Genomic DNA, 10,002 nt, shown 5'->3' on the forward strand with positions numbered 1-10,002 from the left:
ATGCACAGCAAAACATATACCAATTCAACAATTTCTACGTGTGCAATTCAGTGACATTATGTTCTTCAAGTTGCACACCAATTCTCACTATCTTTTTCTGAATCATTCCACCACCATTAACATAAATTCACTGCCCCCTAAGCTTCTTAGCTTCTTATCTAACCCTTCTAATTGCTGCTGTCACTTTGATCACATATAGCACAATGCTCAGGGCAAACATTCTTTAATAATTAAGCTAAACTATTGTTTGGGTTAAAGATGACTTCAGGGGATAGTTTCAGTTTAAAGCTTAAAGATTACCTCAGGGTGATAGATTCAGGGGGTCATCCAGCCTTAATGGCTCCAAAAAAGTCTGGATTCTATTAGAATTTGAAATTCTGTTTCATGTTTCTCCCCTTTTGATCAGGATTCTTCTAGAGAATCTTTAATCAAAATCCATAACTTCCTTCTTGCTAGACTCTCTCCCTTGCTGGCTTTGATGAAGAAGCTGCTACATTATGAGCTGCCCTGTGGATAGGTCCATGTGGCAAAGGACTGAGGGCAGTTTCCAGCCAACAGCCAGCAAGGAACTGAGACCCTCAGTTCAACACCCTGCAAGGAACTCGATCCTGCCAACAACAACATAAACTTGGAAGCAGACCCTTCTCCAGATGAGCCTTCAGATGAGACATCAGCCTGGCCTATACCTTGATTGCAGTCTTGCAGAAGACCCAGCTATGTCCAGGCTCCTGACACACAGACACTGTCAGATAACAAGTGTGTGTTGTTTTAAGTTGCTAACTTTTTGGTAACATTCTTATGCAGCAACAGATAACTAACACAACTTCTGAAGGTACATTAGGGAAAAACCACAGTGAGTTGGTGAAATTATAAACTCTTGAAACCAGCTGATGGTGGCATCATGAGGGTGCACCAAAGTGGCTTCACTAACAACAGTAACAGCAACAACTACTGATTATCAGAGGTGTGCTTTATTCCTTGCTCTGTTCCAAACTATTTTCATGCCTTGTTTCCTTTAGTTGGCACCACAACTGCAAGAATAGCATCTATTACCCCAGTTATTAGGTGGTAAAACTGAGATTCAGAGAGGTTCAGCCACTTGCCCATTAGAACACAGGCTTTATATTTCTCTCCTTCACACTATGGGGGGTTTCAGAAATTGGCACACTGAGGAAGGCTGAGGCATAAAAAGTTCCCTGCTTCCATATCAACACTGCAATGGGGTCTGAGTCCCACGGAGAGGGTTGTGATAGAGGCAGCAAGATGCAGGGACCAGATAGACCTGGGTTTGTGTTCTGGTTTTGCTGCTTCCTAGCTGTGTGAGTTTGGGCAAGTCACTGCCCCTCTCTGAGCCCTTTTTCTCTTCTGAAATATGAGGCTGATAATTGTCTTGGGGACTAGATTTGTGCCAGACACCACCAGCTGGCCCTTGCCACTCTTTGTCTCTTCTTCCTTTTAGTGATAGACTCCTTTGAGTTTGGCAGGACACACTTTCATACTTCTAGAAATTATGTCTCCCATCCTTTGAAATATCAAAGGTATAGGGGAAAAGATGACAAATACACACAGGGTTACATTGCAGAGGACTTGACTCTGTTGTGTGGCCCTCGGAAAACCACATAACCTCTCTGACCCATGTTTCACACGGTTGTTATGGGGTCTAAGAACAGCCCCTATCTTATAGGTGGTTGTAAGAAATAAGAAAGATATTGTATGTGTGGTCCTTACCCAGGGCCTGCTCCTCCTTGAGCAAGGCTATTTTCCTGTTTATTTCCTTCATGCTTGGAGGTTCTAGAATTCTAAATGTCATTTTCTCCTGAAGTTGAAATCTGTCCTGGGCCCTGATCAACTCCTGGACTTGTAGGAGATCAGGCAGGGAGGCCAGAGATGGAAAGGACATTCCAGAGTCCCACCCTCTGAGTCTCCAGGGGTCTGGAGCTTGTGCGTATTTGCCAAATGAAGATGATCTCTCTGCAGGGTCTGACATGACTCTCTGGAGTCTTAGAGTCCCACAATTTCTGAGCAGCAAAGGACCTCTCAACTAACCCTCTCATTTACTGATGAGGTAACTCAAATCCAGAGGGTGACGTGGCTTAGACAGGTCATTGTTCTGGTGATCTACTGCTGTGTTACAAACCTCCCCAAAACCTAGTGACTGAAATAACAATTTTTTATTATCTCTCATGGTTCCTTGAGTTGACTGGGCTGAACTGAGTGGTCTAGCTTGGGGTCTCTAATGTGGTGGCAGTCAGATGGCAGGTAGGGTTGGAGTCATCTTGGCTGGGTGTCCAAGATGGCTCACTCTCTTGGTAAATGGCTGGAAGTGCAGGTGGGGCAATGGGGGTGCCTGCCTGTGGCCTCTCCCTAAGGCTTGGGCTTCTCACAGCATGTATCTCTGAGAGAGACAGGTAGAAGCTGCCAGGCTTCTTCTGACCTGCTCTTGGAAGTCACACAGTGTCCCTTCTACTATATCCTATTGGTCAAAAGAGAGCCACTTAACTGCCTCCATGAACTGCTGTTTCTCTTGCTATGAGACCAGAAGAACTGGATGGTCCCTGCTACCATTACCGAACATTTTGATAAAAGATTCTATAGAAGATTCCTGATCAAAAGGGGGGACATGCAGAACAGAATTTTAAATTTTCATGCAATCTGGACTTTCTGGAGCCATGGAGGCTGAATGGACCCCCAAAACTATTGCCTTGAGATAATCTTTAAACCTTAACCTAAAAATGCCCCCTGAAGTCTTTTTTAAACCGAACAATAGTTTAGCTTAACTACTCAAGAATGCTTGCCTTGAGCATTGTGTTCTTTAAAGAACTATCTATATGCGATCAAACTGACAACAGCAATTCGAAAGATTAGACAGGAAATTTAGAGGGCAATGAGCTTATGTTAATGGAGGAGGAACAACTCAGAAGAGGAGGGTGAGAATGGTTATGCAACTTGAAGAATGTAATCAATGTCACTGAATTATAATTCATGTAGAAATTGTTGAACTGGTGTATGTTCTGCTGTGTATATTCTCAACAACAAAAACAAAATAAATTACATATATATATATGTATAAAAGCGAGCCACAGAACCAGTGCAAATTCAAGGCAAGAGGACCACAGAGGGTGTGAATAATGGGAAGCATGCTGGGCGCCATCTTAGGAAACCAGTGACCTCAACCACACTGCAAGCTGGCTAAATTAAAGCACTTTCTAATCTCTATTTTTGTCCACCCTGGGTAGCTCACAGGCATTGGCACAGGAGTAGTGGCTCAATAAATTTTTGTTGCATTGGATTATATTGGAAGGGGTCAGCTCCGTCAGCAGGAAAGTGACAGGGGCCACCCCCTTCCCTAGGTGACTCTCTGCTTCCTTGCCAGTCCCTTTTCCCAGGAGCCCGAGGTTGCTGGGGGCCAGGTCCCGGGACCTTAAAGGCCCAAAGCTAGAGCACAACAGGCTGCTTTTTCCTGCCCACACACCTGGGCCTGGCACTCAGGGGAAAAAGCCCCCCAGGCAGGGTGGGCTTGCCAAATCCTGAAAGAGAGAGATCTAATTTGAAATGTTTTCTAACTCCTCCAGACAGAGGTTCTGCAGCCCCCGGGGAGAGAGGAAAGGCAGTGAGAGGAAAAGAAAGAGTGGGTTTCTACTCTGTTTATATTTCAGGCTATTTTGAAACTCCTGAAGGCGTGCACACACAGGGTCGCATTTAAATGCACCAGGAAGTGCCCCCGGAATGGAAACTCGAGGATTCAGAGGAGTGCCAAGGCACTGCATTGCCCGCTCTGTTCTGCTGTCCCTCAAACAACCACCAATTCAGCCGCTTCAATTTCCAAGTCAGAGTCTCTCTGGCCGGAAGGGGTTTTAAAGGTCATCTAACTCTCTCCTCCCCCACCCAGCATCGACTGAGCATCTCAGCATCTTTGTTGTCTCGGTTTTAGAATTCTTTTGGCTACAAGATATAGAAAAAAGCACCCAAGCTTATCTAGATGAAAAAAAGAGGGGATTTGGTTGGCTCAGTTCACTTCAAAGTCCAAGGAGAGTTCGGCTGCAGATATAACTCCAGTGGTACCAAGCATGTCACCCAGACCATCTCTGAATATCACTCAACTTGGCCTCCTTCCATGGTAGCCTCATTCTCAGCACTACAAGGAGGCAAGATGGCGGCAGCAGCTCCAGGCCTTCATCTTCAAGTCCTGCAGAAGATCTTGGGATGTAATGTTGCAATTGGCCAGGCTTAGTCATATGCACCCCTCCCCTCCAATTGGGAGTGAAGTCAACTCTGCCTGAAGCTCAGCCCCATCTCACCCTCATCCCTAAACACTAAGCAGCAGAAAAAATAAGTCATCCCAACAAGATGGTACCCATGCTGTTATGGATTGAATTGTGTCACCCCAAAATGTGAGTCAACCTGGCTAGTCCTTGATTCCCAGTATGGTGTGATTGTCTACCATTTTGTCATCTGATATGATTTTCCTATGTGTTGTAAATCCTACCTCTATGATGTTAATGAGGCAGGATTAGAGGCAATTATGTTAATGAGGCAGTACTCAATCTACAAGATTAGATTGTGTTTCAAGTCAATCTCTCTTTTTTTTTTAATTTATTTATTGTGCTTTAGGTGAAAGTTTACAAATCAAGTCAGTCTCTCTTACAAAAAGTTAAACACAGCTTGCTGTGTACTCCTAGCTGCTCTCCTCTTAATGAGAGAGCACATTCTTCCTCTCCACCCTGTATTCTCCGCATCCATTCAACCAGCTCCTGTCCCCCTCTTCCTTCTCATCTCGCCACCAGACACAGGAGCCGCCCCCATAGTCTCATGTGTCTACTTGAGCCACGAAGTTCACTCCTCACCAGCATCATTGTCTATCTTACAGTCCAGGCCAGTTTCTGTCTGTAGAGTTGGTTTCAGGAATGGTTCCAATCTTGGGCTACCAAAGGGACCTGGGACCATGTCCGTCAGGGTCCCTCCGGTCTCAGTCAGACCATTAAGCCTGGTCTTTTTACAAGAATTTGAGATTTGCATCCCACCGTTCTCCTGCTCCATCAGGGATTCTCTGTTGTGTTAAGTCAATCTCTTTTGAGATATAAAAGAGAGATGAAAGCAGAGAGACAAGGACTTCATACCACCAAGAAAGCAGTGCTGGGAGCAGGGCATGTCCTTTGGACCCTGGGTTCCTGCATGGATACGCTCCTAGACCAGGGGAAGATTGATGATAAGGACCTTCCCCCAGAGTTGACAGAGAGAGAAAGGCTTCTGCGGGAGCCGATGCCCTGAATTTGGACTTCTATCCTCCTAGGCTGTGAGAGAATAAATTTTTCTTTATTAAAGCATCCACTTGTGGTACTTCTGTTATCGCAGCAGTAAATAACTAAGACAGATGCTCTCTGCTCACACTCCTCCAGTGATGGAGAGGTCACTACCATAAGGGCACCTGGGTCCTTTGATACCTTTATTCAGACTTCTGTAATCTCTCTTACTATGTGGCAGTGTAACTTATTTATACATCTGTCTCCTTTATTGAGCTGCTTTCTTTCTGTATCATTAGCACTTAATGCAGAGATTGACACAGAGTAGGTGCTCAATAAATGTTTATTGGATGAAGGAATAATATCTACCATTACTAAGTGCATACCATGTGCCAGGTGTTTTTGTTAGCTGCTCTGGAGTTGGCCCCTGACTCACTGTGACCTCACACTCAATGGAACAAAATGCTGCTCGGTCCTGCACCTTCCCCACCATTGGTTGCAGGTTGGACTGTTGTGATCCATAGGGTTTTCATTGACTGATTTCAGAAATAGACCATCAGGCCTTTTTTCCTAGTCTGTCTTAGTCTAGATGCTCTGCTGAAAGCTGTTCAGCATCACAGCAAAACACAAGCCTCCACCAACAGAAGGATGGTGGTTGTACACGAGGTGCATTGGCTGGGATTTGAACCTAGGTCTCCCACATGGAAGGTGAGAAGTCTATCACTGAACTACCAATACCCTCATACGTTCCAAGTGCTTTATATATATTGTCTCACTTGATCCTCTGCTTTATACGACAAAGTAGAACTGCCCCTTAGGGTTTCCAAGGAGCGGCTCGTGGATTTGAACTGCTGACCTTTTGGTTTGCAGCCATAGCTCTTAACCATTGCACCACCAGAGATCCTTATATATATTATCTCATTTAATTCTTGCTCTTAGGTAAATAGCATCATCCCTCTTTTGTGTGTGAAGAATCTGAAGTTCAGGGAGGTTAAGGAGTCACCTTAACCAAGATCACCCAAGAAGAAGGTGGCTGAGCCAGAATTGGAGCCCAAGTTTTCTGACTCTACGGTTTGACCTCATTCAACCTATGATGAAAGCAGAAGAAGCTGGGAGGGAACAGTGGCGATAAGAAAGGAGGACAGTGGAGACAGAAAAGAGAAAAAGGCAGAAGAGAAGGGGAGGAAGGAAGCTTTGAATGTTACAAATTTTTTCCTCTGGTGGTTGGTCTTAACCTGCTTTTTGGTTACTGACCCCTTAGAGAATCTGACAAAACTGAGTCCATTTTAATGTGACAACACATGAAAGCATTATATACATGAGAATATTAAAAAGAACTTAATGTCATCAGTATGGGCATAGCATATTAAGAATATTAAATTGGATACATGAAGAAAAAAGGTGATATTATTTTACCTGGGATTCAGGGTGTAGTTTAAAAAGAATTCAGCTAGGGGCATTGACAGTGGGGCAAGTCGTTTCTCACCTGAATTCTCAGCATCCACATGGGCTCCTCATTGTAATAAGAATGTTCTGTTAACAAATAAGGGAGAAATATAAGACCGAGGCTAGCAAACAAGGATAACCCGTGGCTACACTGGCCCCAGTTCATGGCATTGTAATTGGATTTGTTTTTAAAATTTAGAATAGGTGTTGGGTTAGAGGATGGGGTTTTGGTCTTCATTCTTGTGATGCTGGAGCTATGGAAGAGTCTTGGAAAATAGGTCGGAGGCCTGGATGACAAGGGCTTTTCAGGGCTTTTGAAGATCCCATAAGTTCTATGAGTTTATGTGTGTAGGTAAATTATCCCAGACCAGGGAAGAACCACCCAAAAGTATTAGAGGGAGCAGTATCCAGCACTCACACAGGGTCTGGAAGAGTGCCTGTTTCTACTACCCAGACAGGAAAATCTCATACTCAGGGGGCATTAGGTAGAGTACTCAGAAGAGTCTTGCCTCAGTGGTGGGAATAATTATCCCTATACTAAATTCCATTCTTGTCCCTCATAACAAATTTACAAAGCAATACCTGAAAAGATCAAACTATTTGCAAGTAATTTAATTGTGTCCTAGGAAAAAAATCAAGAATTTTCATGTTGTTGTTGTTGGGTGCCATTGAGTTAATTTTTTGACTCATAGTGACCCTATGTGACAGAGTAGAACTGCCCCCATTGAGTTTCCTAGGCTGTAATCTTTATGGAAGCAGATCTCCAGGTCTTTTCACCACAGAGCTGCTGGGTGGGTTTGAACCACCAACCTTTCAGTTAGCAGCTGAATGCTTAACCATTGTGCTACCAGGGCTCCTTCATACAAATACATAGAAATACTTCATAGAATTTTTATAGAAATGCAAAAATACCCAGTACCCAATAAGGCAAAATTTACAATGCCTGGCATTCAGTGAAAAATTACCAGGCATGCAAAAAAGTAAGAAAAAAAGATTGAGAAAAATCATTAAAAACCAGCCCAAAACTCAGAATTCACCAACACTGAAATAGTTATTATACATGTTATTTTAAAAAATAAAAAAACTGGAGGAAAGATTGAACATGTTAAGTAGAGTGAGAGAAGATAGAGAAAAGGATCCCAATCAAACTTCTAGATATTAAAATTACAATGTCTGAGATGAGAAATTCATTGTATGGGAGTAACAGTGTATTAGACATTGCAGAAGAAAAGATTAGTGAACCTGAAGACATCAATAGAAATTATCCAAAATGGAACACAGAGAAAAATGAGACTTAAAAATAAAAATGAACACAGCACCCGTGATCTGTGGGACAACTTATATATCTAACATATAGGTAAATAGAGTCCTCAAAGGAGAGGAGAGAAAGAGAGTAAGGGAGAGAAAAAAAAAAATTTTTTTTTGAAGAAATAATGGCTGATATTTTCCAAATTTGAGGCAAGAATCTCAACAAACCCCAAGCACAAGAAACATGAAGAAAACTACACCAAGTCATATTATAATCAAATTGGTTAAAGCCAGTGATAAAGAGAAAATCTTAAAAGCAGTGGGAGGTTGGGGAAGGGAAGGACATTATATACACAGGAACAAGGGTAAAGATTACAGCAGATTTTTTACTGGAAACAATGCAAATAAGAAGAAAATAGAGCAACGTCTTTAAAGTACTGAAAGAAAAAAACTATCAAACTAGAACTCGATACCCAGAAAAAATATATTTAAAAAATGAAAGTGATGCAAAGACTTGTCAGACACACAAAAGCCAGAATCATTCATTACCAGAAGACTCATACACTATTTAGGCAGAAAAAAAAAAAAACGGTATCAGTTGGAAATACAGATTTGCACAAAGAAATGAAGAACACCAGAAACGATAACTATAAAAGTGCAATTTTTTCTTATTGTTTAAATTTTCTTAGAAGATAATTGACTATTTAAACAAAAACAATAACAAAGTAATGTGGAATTTATAGCATATGTAGAGGTAAAATATATGAAAACAATAGCACAAAGACAGAGAGGAGGGCTGAAAAGTATGTTATTTTAGAGTTCTTCTACTAGACGTGGGAAGCCCTGGTGGCATAGTGGTTAAGAGTGCGGCTGCCAACCAAAAGGTCGGCAATTCGAATCCACCAGGTGCTCCTTGGAAACCCTATGGGGCAGTTCTACTCTGTCCTGTAGAGTTACTATGAGTCTGAATCGACTGGACAGCAATGGGTTTGGTCTGGTTTTTGGTATACTAGATGTGAAGGAGCCCTGGTGGCACAGTAACTAAAGTACTTGGCTGCTAACCAAAAGATCAGTAGTTTGAACCCACCAGCCACGCCATGGGAGAAATATGAGGCAGTCTGCTTCTGTAAAGACTATAGCCTTGGAAAGCCTAAGGGGCAGTTCTACTCTGCCCTACAAGGTTGCAGTTAGTTGGAATTGACTTGACGGCAGTAGGTTTTGTTTTGTTTTAATACTAGACATTAAGTGGTATAATATTGCTTGAAGGTAGAATAAGTTAAATATGTATACTGTAAACTCTGAAGCAAACACTAAAATCTCACAACAAAGAGTTATAGCTAATAACCAAACAAAAGAGATCAAATGAAATCACTTAATCTAAAAGAATGCAGAAGTAGAGGATAAAGGGAACAAAAAACAGATGGGACAATAAGAAAACAAATAGAAAGACGGTAGATTTAAACCTAACTGTATGAATAATCTCATTAAACATGAATAATCTGAATACTCCAATTAAAAGATTTGTTAAAGTGGGCAAAAATAAAAGCAAGACTCAACTACATGTTCCCTACAAGAAACCTGCTTTAAATATGAAGACACAAAGAGGTTAAAAATAAAATTATAGAAAAAGATACACCATGATAATACTGATCAAAAGAAAGCAGGAGTGACTGTTATATCAGACGAAGTGGATTTCAAAGCAAATAATTTGACGAGAGATTTAAAAAAAAAAGTCCATTTCATAATAATAAAAGTGTCAATTCATCAAAAGAAAACAATTCTAAACATTTATGCAATTAAAAGGTTCACCATATAAGAAACAACAGTGATAGAAGTTCAAGGAAGAATAGACAAATCCATACATATAGTCTGGAATTTCATTAGCCCTCTCTCAATAACTGATGGAACCTGTGGACAGAAAATCAGAAAGGATGTAGAAGGTTGAACAACACTGTCAGTCAACTTGACCTAACCGACATTGATGGAACACGCCACCCAAAACAGAAGAATACACATCCTTTTCAAGTGCACGTGGAATGGTAGGTAACCAAGCTAAACTATACACTGG

Source organism: Elephas maximus, chromosome 3 (genome assembly GCF_024166365.1).
Source record: "Elephas maximus indicus isolate mEleMax1 chromosome 3, mEleMax1 primary haplotype, whole genome shotgun sequence".
NCBI classification, from domain to species: domain Eukaryota; kingdom Metazoa; phylum Chordata; class Mammalia; order Proboscidea; family Elephantidae; genus Elephas; species Elephas maximus.